At 44.5% G+C, this 10,653-nt stretch overlaps 11 non-coding genes and 2 pseudogenes across 11 annotated transcripts; all 13 read left to right on the forward strand.

The window, feature by feature from the left end:
- Window positions 1-679: 679 nt before the first annotated feature.
- Window positions 680-798, forward strand: LOC142510636 (5S ribosomal RNA; annotated as a pseudogene).
- Window positions 799-1,481: 683 nt separating this feature from the next.
- On the forward strand, window positions 1,482-1,600 carry LOC142510001 (5S ribosomal RNA). The gene has a single exon (XR_012808143.1). It is a non-coding gene; the product is annotated as a 5S ribosomal RNA (ribosomal RNA).
- A 684-nt stretch (window positions 1,601-2,284) lies between these two features.
- On the forward strand, window positions 2,285-2,403 carry LOC142506995 (5S ribosomal RNA). Its single transcript, XR_012805264.1, has one exon. It is a non-coding gene; the product is annotated as a 5S ribosomal RNA (ribosomal RNA).
- Window positions 2,404-3,086: 683 nt separating this feature from the next.
- Window positions 3,087-3,205, forward strand: LOC142508904 (5S ribosomal RNA). The gene has a single exon (XR_012807101.1). It is a non-coding gene; the product is annotated as a 5S ribosomal RNA (ribosomal RNA).
- A 684-nt stretch (window positions 3,206-3,889) lies between these two features.
- Window positions 3,890-4,008, forward strand: LOC142506442 (5S ribosomal RNA). The gene has a single exon (XR_012804736.1). It is a non-coding gene; the product is annotated as a 5S ribosomal RNA (ribosomal RNA).
- A 684-nt stretch (window positions 4,009-4,692) lies between these two features.
- LOC142507749 (5S ribosomal RNA) lies at window positions 4,693-4,811 on the forward strand. The gene has a single exon (XR_012805997.1). It is a non-coding gene; the product is annotated as a 5S ribosomal RNA (ribosomal RNA).
- Window positions 4,812-5,493: 682 nt separating this feature from the next.
- LOC142512199 (5S ribosomal RNA) lies at window positions 5,494-5,612 on the forward strand. Its single transcript, XR_012808815.1, has one exon. It is a non-coding gene; the product is annotated as a 5S ribosomal RNA (ribosomal RNA).
- Window positions 5,613-6,296: 684 nt separating this feature from the next.
- Window positions 6,297-6,415, forward strand: LOC142515375 (5S ribosomal RNA). The gene has a single exon (XR_012811223.1). It is a non-coding gene; the product is annotated as a 5S ribosomal RNA (ribosomal RNA).
- Window positions 6,416-7,099: 684 nt separating this feature from the next.
- LOC142508738 (5S ribosomal RNA) lies at window positions 7,100-7,218 on the forward strand. Its single transcript, XR_012806941.1, has one exon. It is a non-coding gene; the product is annotated as a 5S ribosomal RNA (ribosomal RNA).
- Window positions 7,219-7,902: 684 nt separating this feature from the next.
- LOC142513278 (5S ribosomal RNA) lies at window positions 7,903-8,022 on the forward strand. The gene has a single exon (XR_012809233.1). It is a non-coding gene; the product is annotated as a 5S ribosomal RNA (ribosomal RNA).
- Window positions 8,023-8,706: 684 nt separating this feature from the next.
- Window positions 8,707-8,825, forward strand: LOC142515651 (5S ribosomal RNA). The gene has a single exon (XR_012811485.1). It is a non-coding gene; the product is annotated as a 5S ribosomal RNA (ribosomal RNA).
- Window positions 8,826-9,508: 683 nt separating this feature from the next.
- LOC142506557 (5S ribosomal RNA) lies at window positions 9,509-9,626 on the forward strand. The gene has a single exon (XR_012804846.1). It is a non-coding gene; the product is annotated as a 5S ribosomal RNA (ribosomal RNA).
- A 670-nt stretch (window positions 9,627-10,296) lies between these two features.
- Window positions 10,297-10,406, forward strand: LOC142512782 (5S ribosomal RNA; annotated as a pseudogene).
- Window positions 10,407-10,653: the final 247 nt, after the last annotated feature.

Here is a 10,653-nt window from a genome sequence, read left to right on the forward strand (position 1 = left end):
CGTGTTTTTCTATTTTTGATTACTTGTTGACAGACGATTTTCGGCTCAAATCATCTGAATCTCGATCGTGACCAGATAAGACATGTGAAATGAAAGTAGCTCGGGCACTGCCGGATTTGGACAAAATTGTAGGCTAATTTGATTGTAAACGGGCAAACGGACGAGACTTATTTCTACGCAATGAGCTGACGAGATTTTAGCCGAATTCCTTCTCTAAAACCCTCTAATTTGCGATTACCGCTTCTCTTAAGCTTTCGTTTCCTCGAGAAATCCGCTTAGGAAGTTCGAAATTCGATTCCGGTTCCATTTTATCGTATCCCAAGCATAATAATAGCTTTACATTCGTTATTTCCTTCTTCTTATCTTTTTTTCTATTTTCTGGGAACATTTATCGATTTTTGTTGTCCTGAGCCGGTTCTTTGCGGAAGGGTATGACGCAGATTACTCCGGAGACGGTTAACTCATTAAAAAAAATTATTTCGACTGTTTTATCCATTATTTCCGTAAACGGTCGCGACACGAGGTCTTCCTAGGGAGGTCACCCATCCTAGCTCTGCCATCGTGCCAGAACGCTTAACTTCATGGTTATGATTGGACGAGAGCAGTGCCGCGTGTTGTACATCGCCGCCCGCTCCACACGTACTCGAGGGATATAAGAAGAAACATCCCACTCAATGTCGGGTTCGATCATACCAGCACTAATGCAGCGGATCCCATCAGAACTCCGAAGTTAAGCATTCTTGGGCGAGAGCAGTACTTGGATGGGTGACCCCCTGGGATGTCCTCGTGTTGCAACCCTTTTCGTGTTTTTCTATTTTTGATTACTTGTTGGCAGACGATTTTCGGCTCAAATCATCTGAATCTCGATCGGGACCAGATAAGACATGTGAAATGAAAGTAGCTCGGGCACTGCAGGATTTGGACAAAATTGTAGGCTAATTTGATTGTAAACGGGCAAACGGACGAGACTCATTACTACGCAATGAGCTGACGAGATTTTAGCCGAATTCCTTCTCTAAGACCCTCTAATTTGCGATTTACCGCTTCTGTTAAGCTTTCGTTTCCTCGAGAAATCCGCTTAGGAAGTTCGAAATTCGATTCCGGTTCCATTTTATCGTATCCCAGGCATAATAATAGCTTTACATTCGTTATTTCCTTCTTCTTATTTTTTTTCTATTTTCTGGGAACATTTATCGATTTTTTTTGTCGTGAGCCGGTTCTGTGCGGAAGGGTATGACGCAGATTACTCCAGAGACGATTAACTCATTAAAAACAATTATTTCGACTACTTTATCTATAATTTACGTAAACGGTCGCGACACGAGGTCTTCCCAGGGAGGTCACCCATCCTAGCTCTGCCATCGCGCCAGAACGCTTAATTTCATGGTTATGATTGGGCGAGAGCAGTGCCGCGTGTTGTCCATCGCCGCTTGCTCCACACGTACTCGAGGGATATAAGAATAAACATCCCACTCAATGTTGGGTGCGATCATACCAGCACTAATGCCATAGATCCCATCAAAACTCCGAAGTTAAGCGTGCTTGGACGAGAGCAGTACTAGGATCGGTGACATCCTGGGAAGTCCTCGTGTTGCACCCCTTTTCTTGTTTTTCTATTTTTGATTACTTGTTGACAGACGATTTTCGGCTCAAATCATCTGAATCTCGATCGAGACCAGATTAGACATGTGAAATGAAAGTAGCTCGGGCACTGCCGGATTTGGACAAAATTGTAGGCTAATTTGATTGTAAACAGGCAAACAGACGAGACACATTACTACGCAATGAGCTGACGAGATTTTAGCCGAAATCCTTCTCTAAGACCCTCTAATTTGCGATTTACCTCTTCTCTTAAGCTTTCGTTTCCTCGAGAAATCCGCTTAGGAAGTTCGAAATTCGATTCCGGTTACATTTTATCGTATCCCAAGCATAATAATAGCTTTACATTCGTTATTTCCTTCTTCGTATCTTTTTTTCTATTTTCTGGGAACATTTATCGATTTTTGTTGTCGTGAGCCGGTTCTGTGCGGAAGGGTATGACGCAGATTACTCCGGAGACGGTTAACTCATTAAAAACAATTATTTCGACTGTTTTTTTCATAATTTACGTAAACGATCGCGACACGAGGTCTTCCCAGGGAGGTCACACATCCTAGCTCTGCCATCGCGCCAGAACGCTTAACTTCATGGTTATGATTGGGCGAGAGCAGTGCCGCGTGTTGTCCATCGCCGCCCGCTCCACACGTACTCGAGGGATATAAAAATAAATATCCCACTCAATGTCGGGTGCGATCATACCAGCACTAATGCACCGGATCCCATCAGAACTCCGAAGTTAAGCGTGCTTGGGCGAGAGCAGTACTAGGGTGGGTGACCCCCTGGGAAGTCCTCGTGTTGCACCCTTTTTCGTGTTTTTCTATTTTTGATTACTTGTTGACAGACGATTTTCGGCTCAAATCATCTGAATCTTGATCGTGACCAGATAAGACATGTGAAATGAAAGTAGCTCGGGCACTGCCGGATTTGGACAAAATTGTAGGCTAATTTGATTGTAAACGGGCAAACGGACGAGACTTATTTCTACGCATTGAGCTGACGAGATTTTAGCCGAATTCCTTCTCTAAAACCCTCTAATTTGCGATTACCGCTTCTCTTAAGCTTTCGTTTCCTCGAGAAATCCGCTTAGGAAGTTCGAAATTTGATTCCGGTTCCATTTTATCGTATCCCAGGCATAATAATAGCATTACATTCGTTATTTCCTTCTTCTTATTTTTTTTTCTATTTTCTGGGAACATTTATCGATTTTTGTTGTCCTGAGCCGGTTCTGTGCGGAAGGGTATGACGCAGATTACTCCGGAGACGGTTAACTCATTAAAAACAATTATTTCGACTGTTTTATCCATTATTTCCGTAAACGGTCGTGACACGAGGTCTTCCCAGGGAGGTCACCCATCCTAGCTCTGCCATCGTGCCAGAACGCTTAACTTCATGGTTATGATTGGACGAGAGCAGTGCCGCGTGTTGTCCATCGCCGCCCGCTCCACACGTACTCGAGGGATATAAGAAGAAACATCCCACTCAATGTCGGGTGCGATCATACCAGCACTAATGCACCGGATCCCATCAGAACTCCGAAGTTAAGCATGCTTGGGCGAGAGTAGTACTTGGATGGGTGACCCTCTGGGAAGTCCTCGTGTTGCACCCCTTTTCGTTTTTTTCTATATTTGATTACTTGTTGACAGACGATTTTCGGCTCAAATCATCTGAATCTCGATCGGGACCAGATAAGACATGTGAAATGAAAGTAGCTCGGGCACTGCAGGATTTGGACAAAATTGTAGGCTAATTTGATTGTAAACGGGCAAACGGACGAGACTCATTACTACGCAATGAGCTGACGAGATTTTAGCCGAATTCCTTCTCTAAGACCCTCTAATTTGCGATTTACCGCTTCTGTTAAGCTTTCGTTTCCTCGAGAAATCCGCTTAGGAAGTTCGAAATTCGATTCCGGTTCCATTTTATCGTATCCCAGGCATAATAATAGCTTTACATTCGTTATTTCCTTCTTCTTATTTTTTTTTCTATTTTCTGGGAACATTTATCGATTTTTTTTGTCGTGAGCCGGTTCTGTGCGGAAGGGTATGACGCAGATTACTCCAGAGACGATTAACTCATTAAAAACAATTATTTCGACTGTTTTATCCATAATTTACGTAAACGGTCGCGACACGAGGTCTTCCCAGGGAGGTCACCCATCCTAGCTCTGCCATCGCGCCAGAACGCTTAATTTCATGGTTATGATTGGGCGAGAGCAGTGCCGCGTGTTGTCCATCGCCGCTTGCTCCACACGTACTCGAGGGATATAAGAATAAACATCCCACTCAATGTCGGGTGCGATCATACCAGCACTAATGCCATGGATCCCATCAGAACTCCGAAGTTAAGCGTGCTTGGACGAGAGCAGTACTAGGATCGGTGACCTCCTGGGAAGTCCTCGTGTTGCACCCCTTTTCTTGTTTTTCTATTTTTGATTACTTGTTGACAGACGATTTTCGGCTCAAATCATCTGAATCTCGATCGAGACCAGATAAGACATGTGAAATGAAAGTAGCTCGGGCACTGCCGGATTTGGACAAAATTGTAGGCTAATTTGATTGTAAACGGGCAAACGGACGAGACACATTACTACGCAATGAGCTGACGAGATTTTAGCCGAAATCCTTCTCTAAGACCCTCTAATTTGCGATTTACCTCTTCTCTTAAGCTTTCGTTTCCTCGAGAAATCCGCTTAGGAAGTTCGAAATTCGATTCCGGTTCCATTTTATCGTATCCCAGGCATAATAATAGCTTTACATTCGTTATTTCCTTCTTCTTATCTTTTTTTCTATTTTCTTGGAACATTTATCGATTTTTGTTGTCGAGAGCCAGTTCTGTGCGGATGGGAATGACGCAGATTACTCCGGAGACGGTTAACTCATTAAAAACAATTAATTCGACTGTTTTAACCATAATTTACGTAAACGGTCGCGACACGAGGTCTTCCCAGGGAGGTCACCCATCCTAGCTCTGCCATCGCGCCAGAACGCTTAACTTCATGGTTATGATTGGGCGAGAGCAGTGCCGCGTGTTGTCCATCGCCGCCCGCTCCACACGTACTCGAGGGATATAAGAATAAACATCCCACTCAATGTCGGGTGCGATCATACCAGCACTAATGCACTGGATCCCATCAGAACTCCGAAGTTAAGCGTGCTTGGGCGAGAGCAGTACTAGGATGGGTGACCCCCTGGGAAGTCCTCGTGTTGCACCCTTTTTCGTGTTTTTCTATTTTTGATTACTTGTTGACAGACGATTTTCGGCTCAAATCATCTGAATCTCGATCGGGACCAGATAAGACATGTGAAATGAAAGTAGCTCGGGCACTGCCGGATTTGGACAAAATTGTAGGCTAATTTGATTGTAAACGGGCAAACGGACGAGACTTATTTCTACGCAATGAGCTGACGAGATTTTAGCCGAATTCCTTCTCTAAAACCCTCTAATTTGCGATTACCGCTTCTCTTAAGCTTTCGTTTCCTCGAGAAATCCGCTTAGGAAGTTCGAAATTCGATTCCGGTTCCATTTTATCGTATCCCAGGCATAATAATAGCATTACATTCGTTATTTCCTTCTTCTTATTTTTTTTCTATTTTCTGGGAACATTTATCGATTTTTGTTGTCCTGAGCCGGTTCTGTGCGGAAGGGTATGACGCAGATTACTCCGGAGACGGTTAACTCATTAAAAACAATTATTTCGACTGTTTTATCCATTATTTCCGTAAACGGTCGCGACACGAGGTCTTCCCAGGGAGGTCACCCATCCTAGCTCTGCCATCGTGCCAGAACGCTTAACTTCATGGTTATGATTGGACGAGAGCAGTGCCGCGTGTTGTCCATCGCCGCCCGCTCCACACGTACTCGAGGGATATAAGAAGAAACATCCCACTCAATGTCGGGTGCGATCATACCAGCACTAATGCACCGGATCCCATCAGAACTCCGAAGTTAAGCATGCTTGGGCGAGAGCAGTACTTGGATGGGTGACCCTCTGGGAAGTCCTCGTGTTGCACCCCTTTTCGTTTTTTTCTATATTTGATTACTTGTTGACAGACGATTTTCGGCTCAAATCATCTGAATCTCGATCGGGACCAGATAAGACATGTGAAATGAAAGTAGCTCGGGCACTGCAGGATTTCGACAAAATTGTAGGCTAATTTGATTGTAAACGAGCAAACGGACGAGACTCATTACTACGCAATGAGCTGACGAGATTTTAGCCGAATTCCTTCTCTAAGACCCTCTAATTTGCGATTTACCACTTCTGTTAAGCTTTCGTTTCCTCGAGAAATCCGCTTAGGAAGTTCGAAATTCGATTCCGGTTCTATTTTATCGTATCCCAGGCATAATAATAGCTTTACATTCGTTATTTCCTTCTTCTTATTTTTTTTCTATTTTCTGGGAACATTTATCGATTTTTTTTGTCGTGAGCCGGTTCTGTGCGGAAGGGTATGACGCAGATTACTCCAGGAGACGATTAACTCATTAAAAACAATTATTTCGACTGTTTTATCCATAATTTACGTAAACGGTCGCGACACGAGGTCTTCCCAGGGAGGTCACCCATCCTAGCTCTGCCATCGCGCCAGAACGCTTAACTTCATGGTTATGATTGGGCGAGAGCAGTGCCGCGTGTTGTCCATCGCCGCCCGCTCCACACGTACTCGAGGGATATAAGAATAAATATCCCACTCAATGTCGGGTGCGATCATACCAGCACTAATGCACAGGATCCCATCAGAACTCCGAAGTTAAGCGTGCTTGGACGAGAGCAGTACTAGGATCGGTGACCTCCTGGGAAGTCCTCGTGTTGCACCCCTTTTCGTGTTTTTCTATTTTTGATTACTTGTTGACAGACGATTTTCGGCTCAAATCATCTGAATCTCGATCGAGACCAGATAAGACATGTGAAATGAAAGTAGCTCGGGCACTGCCGGATTTGGACAAAATTGTAGGCTAATTTGATTGTAAACGGGCAAACGGACGAGACTACATTACTACGCAATGAGCTGACGAGATTTTAGCCGAATCCTTCTCTAAGACCCTCTAATTTGCGATTTACCTCTTCTCTTAAGCTTTCGTTTCCTCGAGAAATCCGCTTAGGAAGTTCGAAATTCGATTCCGGTTCCATTTTATCGTATCCCAGGCATAATAATAGCTTTACATTCGTTATTTCCTTCTTCTTATTTTTTTTTCTATTTTCTGGGAACATTTATCGATTTTTGTTGTCGTGAGCCGGTTCTGTGCGGAAGGGTATGACGCAGATTACTCCGGAGACGGTTAACTCATTAAAAACAATTATTTCGACTGTTTTATCCATAATTTACGTAAACGGTCGCGACACGAGGTCTTCCCAGGGAGGTCACCCATCCTAGCTCTGCCATCGCGCCAGAACGCTTAACTTCATGGTTATGATTGGGCGAGAGCAGTGCCGCGTGTTGTCCATCGCCGCCCGCTCCACACGTACTCGAGGGATATAAGAATAAACATCCCACTCAATGTCGGGTGCGATCATACCAGCACTAATGCACCGGATCCCATCAGAACTCCGAAGTTAAGCGTGCTTGGGCGAGAGCAGTACTAGGATGGGTGACCCCCTGGGAAGTCCTCGTGTTGCACCCCTTTTTCGTGTTTTTCTATTTTTGATTACTTGTTGACAGACGATTTTCGGCTCAAATCATCTGAATCTCGATCGGACCAGATAAGACATGTGAAATGAAAGTAGCTCGGGCACTGCCGGATTTGGACAAAATTGTAGGCTAATTTGATTGTAAACGGGCAAACGGACGAGACTTATTACTACGCAATGAGCTGACGAGATTTTAGCCGAATTCCTTCTCTAAGACCCTCTAATTTGCGATTTACCGCTTCTCTTAAGCTTTCGTTTCCTCGAGAAATCCGCTTAGGAAGTTCGAAATTCGATTCCGGTTCCATTTTATCGTATCCCAGGCATAATAATAGCATTACATTCGTTATTTCCTTCTTCTTATCTTTTTTTCTATTTTCTGGGAACATTTATCGATTTTTGTTGTCGTGAGCCGGTTCTGTGCGGAAGGGTATGACGCAGATTACTCCGGAGACGGTTAACTCATTAAAAACAATTATTTCGACTGTTTTATCCATAATTTACGTAAACGGTCGCGACACGAGGTCTTCCCAGGGAGGTCACCCATCCTAGCTCTGCCATCGCGCCAGAACGCTTAACTTCATGGTTATGATTGGGCGAGAGCAGTGCCGCGTGTTGTCCATCGCCGCCCGCTCCACACGTACTCGAGGGATATAAGAATAAACATCCCACTCAATGTCGGGTGCGATCATACCAGCACTAATGCACCGGATCCCATCAGAACTCCGAAGTTAAGCGTGCTTGGGCGAGAGCAGTACTAGGGATGGGTGACCCCCTGGGAAGTCCTCGTGTTGCACCCTTTTTCGTGTTTTTCTATTTTTGATTACTTGTTGACAGACGATTTTCGGCTCAAATCATCTGAATCTCGATCGGGACCAGATAAGACATGTGAAATGAAAGTAGCTCGGGCACTGCCGGATTTGGACAAAATTGTAGGCTAATTTGATTGTAAACGGGCAAACGGACGAGACTCATTACTACGCAATGAGCTGACGAGATTTTAGCCGAATTCCTTCTCTAAGACCCTCTAATTTGCGATTTACCGCTTCTGTTAAGCTTTCGTTTCCTCGAGAAATCCGCTTAGGAAGTTCGAAATTCGATTCCGGTTCCATTTTATCGTATCCCAGGCATAATAATAGCTTTACATTCGTTATTTCCTTCTTCTTATTTTTTTTTCTATTTTCTGGGAACATTTATCGATTTTTGTTGTCGTGAGCCGGTTCTGTGCGGAAGGGTATGACGCAGATTACTCCGGAGACGGTTAACTCATTAAAAACAATTATTTCGACTGTTTTATCCATAATTTACGTAAACGGTCGCGACACGAGGTCTTCCCAGGGAGGTCACCCATCCTAGCTCTGCCATCGCGCCAGAACGCTTAACTTCATGGTTATGATTGGGCGAGAGCAGTGCCGCGTGTTGTCCATCGCCGCCCGCTCCACACGTACTCGAGGGATATAAGAATAAACATCCCACTCAATGTCGGGTGCGATCATACCAGCACTAATGCACCGGATCCCATCAGAACTCCGAAGTTAAGCGTGCTTGGGCGAGAGCAGTACTAGGATGGGTGACCCCCTGGGAAGTCCTCGTGTTGCACCCTTTTTCGTGTTTTTCTATTTTTGATTACTTGTTGACAGACGATTTTCGGCTCAAATCATCTGAATCTCGATCGGGACCAGATAAGACATGTGAAATGAAAGTAGCTCGGGCACTGCCGGATTTGGACAAAATTGTAGGCTAATTTGATTGTAAACGGGCAAACGGACGAGACTCATTACTACGCAATGAGCTGACGAGATTTTAGCCGAATTCCTTCTCTAAGACCCTCTAATTTGCGATTTACCGCTTCTGTTAAGCTTTCGTTTCCTCGAGAAATCCGCTTAGGAAGTTCGAAATTCGATTCCGGTTCCATTTTATCGTATCCCAGGCATAATAATAGCTTTACATTCGTTATTTCCTTCTTCTTATTTTTTTTTCTATTTTCTGGGAACATTATCGATTTTTTTTGTCGTGAGCCGGTTCTGTGCGGAAGGGTATGACGCAGATTACTCCAGGAGACGGTTAACTCATTAAAAACAATTATTTCGACTGTTTTATCCATAATTTACGTAAACGGTCGCGACACGAGGTCTTCCCAGGGAGGTCACCCATCCTAGCTCTGCCATCGCGCCAGAACGCTTAATTCATGGTTATGATTGGGCGAGAGCAGTGCCGCGTGTTGTCCATCGCCGCTGCCTCCACACGTACTCGAGGGATATAAGAATAAACATCCCACTCAATGTCGGGTGCGATCATACCAGCACTAATGCCATGGATCCCATCAGAACTCCGAAGTTAAGCGTGCTTGGACGAGAGCAGTACTAGGATGGTGACCTCCTGGGAAGTCCTCGTGTTGCACCCCTTTCTTGTTTTTCTATTTTTGATTACTTGTTGACAGACGATTTTCGGCTCAAATCATCTGAATCTCGATCGAGACCAGATAAGACATGTGAAATGAAAGTAGCTCGGGCACTGCAGGATTGGACAAAATTGTAGGCTAATTTGATTGTAAACGGGCAAACGGACGAGAACTATTACTACGCAATGAGCTGACGAGATTTTTAGCCGAATTCCTTCTCTAAGACCCTCTAATTTGCGATTTACGCTTCTGTTAAGCTTTCGTTTCCTCGAGAATCCGCTTAGGAAGTTCGAAATTCGATTCCGGTTCCATTTTATCGTATCCCAGGCATATAATAGCTTTACATTCGTTTCCTTCTTCTTTTTTTTTTTTCTATTTTCTGGGAACATTTATCGATTTTTGTTGTCGTGAGCCGGTTCTGTGCGGAAGGGTATGACGCAGATTACTCCGAGATGTTACTCATTAAAAACATTATTTCGACTGTTTTATCCATAATTTACGTAACGGTCGCGACACGAGGTCTTCCCAGGAGGTCACCCATCCTAGCTCTGCCATCGCGCCAGAACGCTTAACTTCATGGTTATGATTGGGCGAGAGCAGTGCCGCGTGTTGTCCATCGCCGCCCGCTCCACACGTACTCGAGGGATATAAGAATAACATCCCACTCAATGTCGGGTGCGATCATACCACTAATGCAGGATCCCATCAGAACTCCGAAGTTAAGCTGCTTGGGCGAGAGCAGTACTAGGAGGTGACCCCTGGGAAGTCCTCGTGTTGCACCCTTTTCGTGTTTTTCTATTTTTGATTACTTGTTGACAGACGATTTTCGGCTCAAATCATCTGAATCTCGATCGGACCAGATAAACATGTGAAATGAAAGTAGCTCGGCACTGCCGGATTTGGACAAAATTGTAGGCTAATTTGATTGTAAACGGGCAAACGGACGAGACACATTACTACGCAATGAGCTGACGAGATTTAGCCGAAATCCTTCTCTTAGAGTCTTAGAGAAGGCTTTCGCTCAAATATC

The sequence above is a fragment of the Primulina tabacum genome, chromosome 10, assembly GCF_025594145.1.
Source record: "Primulina tabacum isolate GXHZ01 chromosome 10, ASM2559414v2, whole genome shotgun sequence".
NCBI lineage: Eukaryota > Viridiplantae > Streptophyta > Magnoliopsida > Lamiales > Gesneriaceae > Primulina > Primulina tabacum.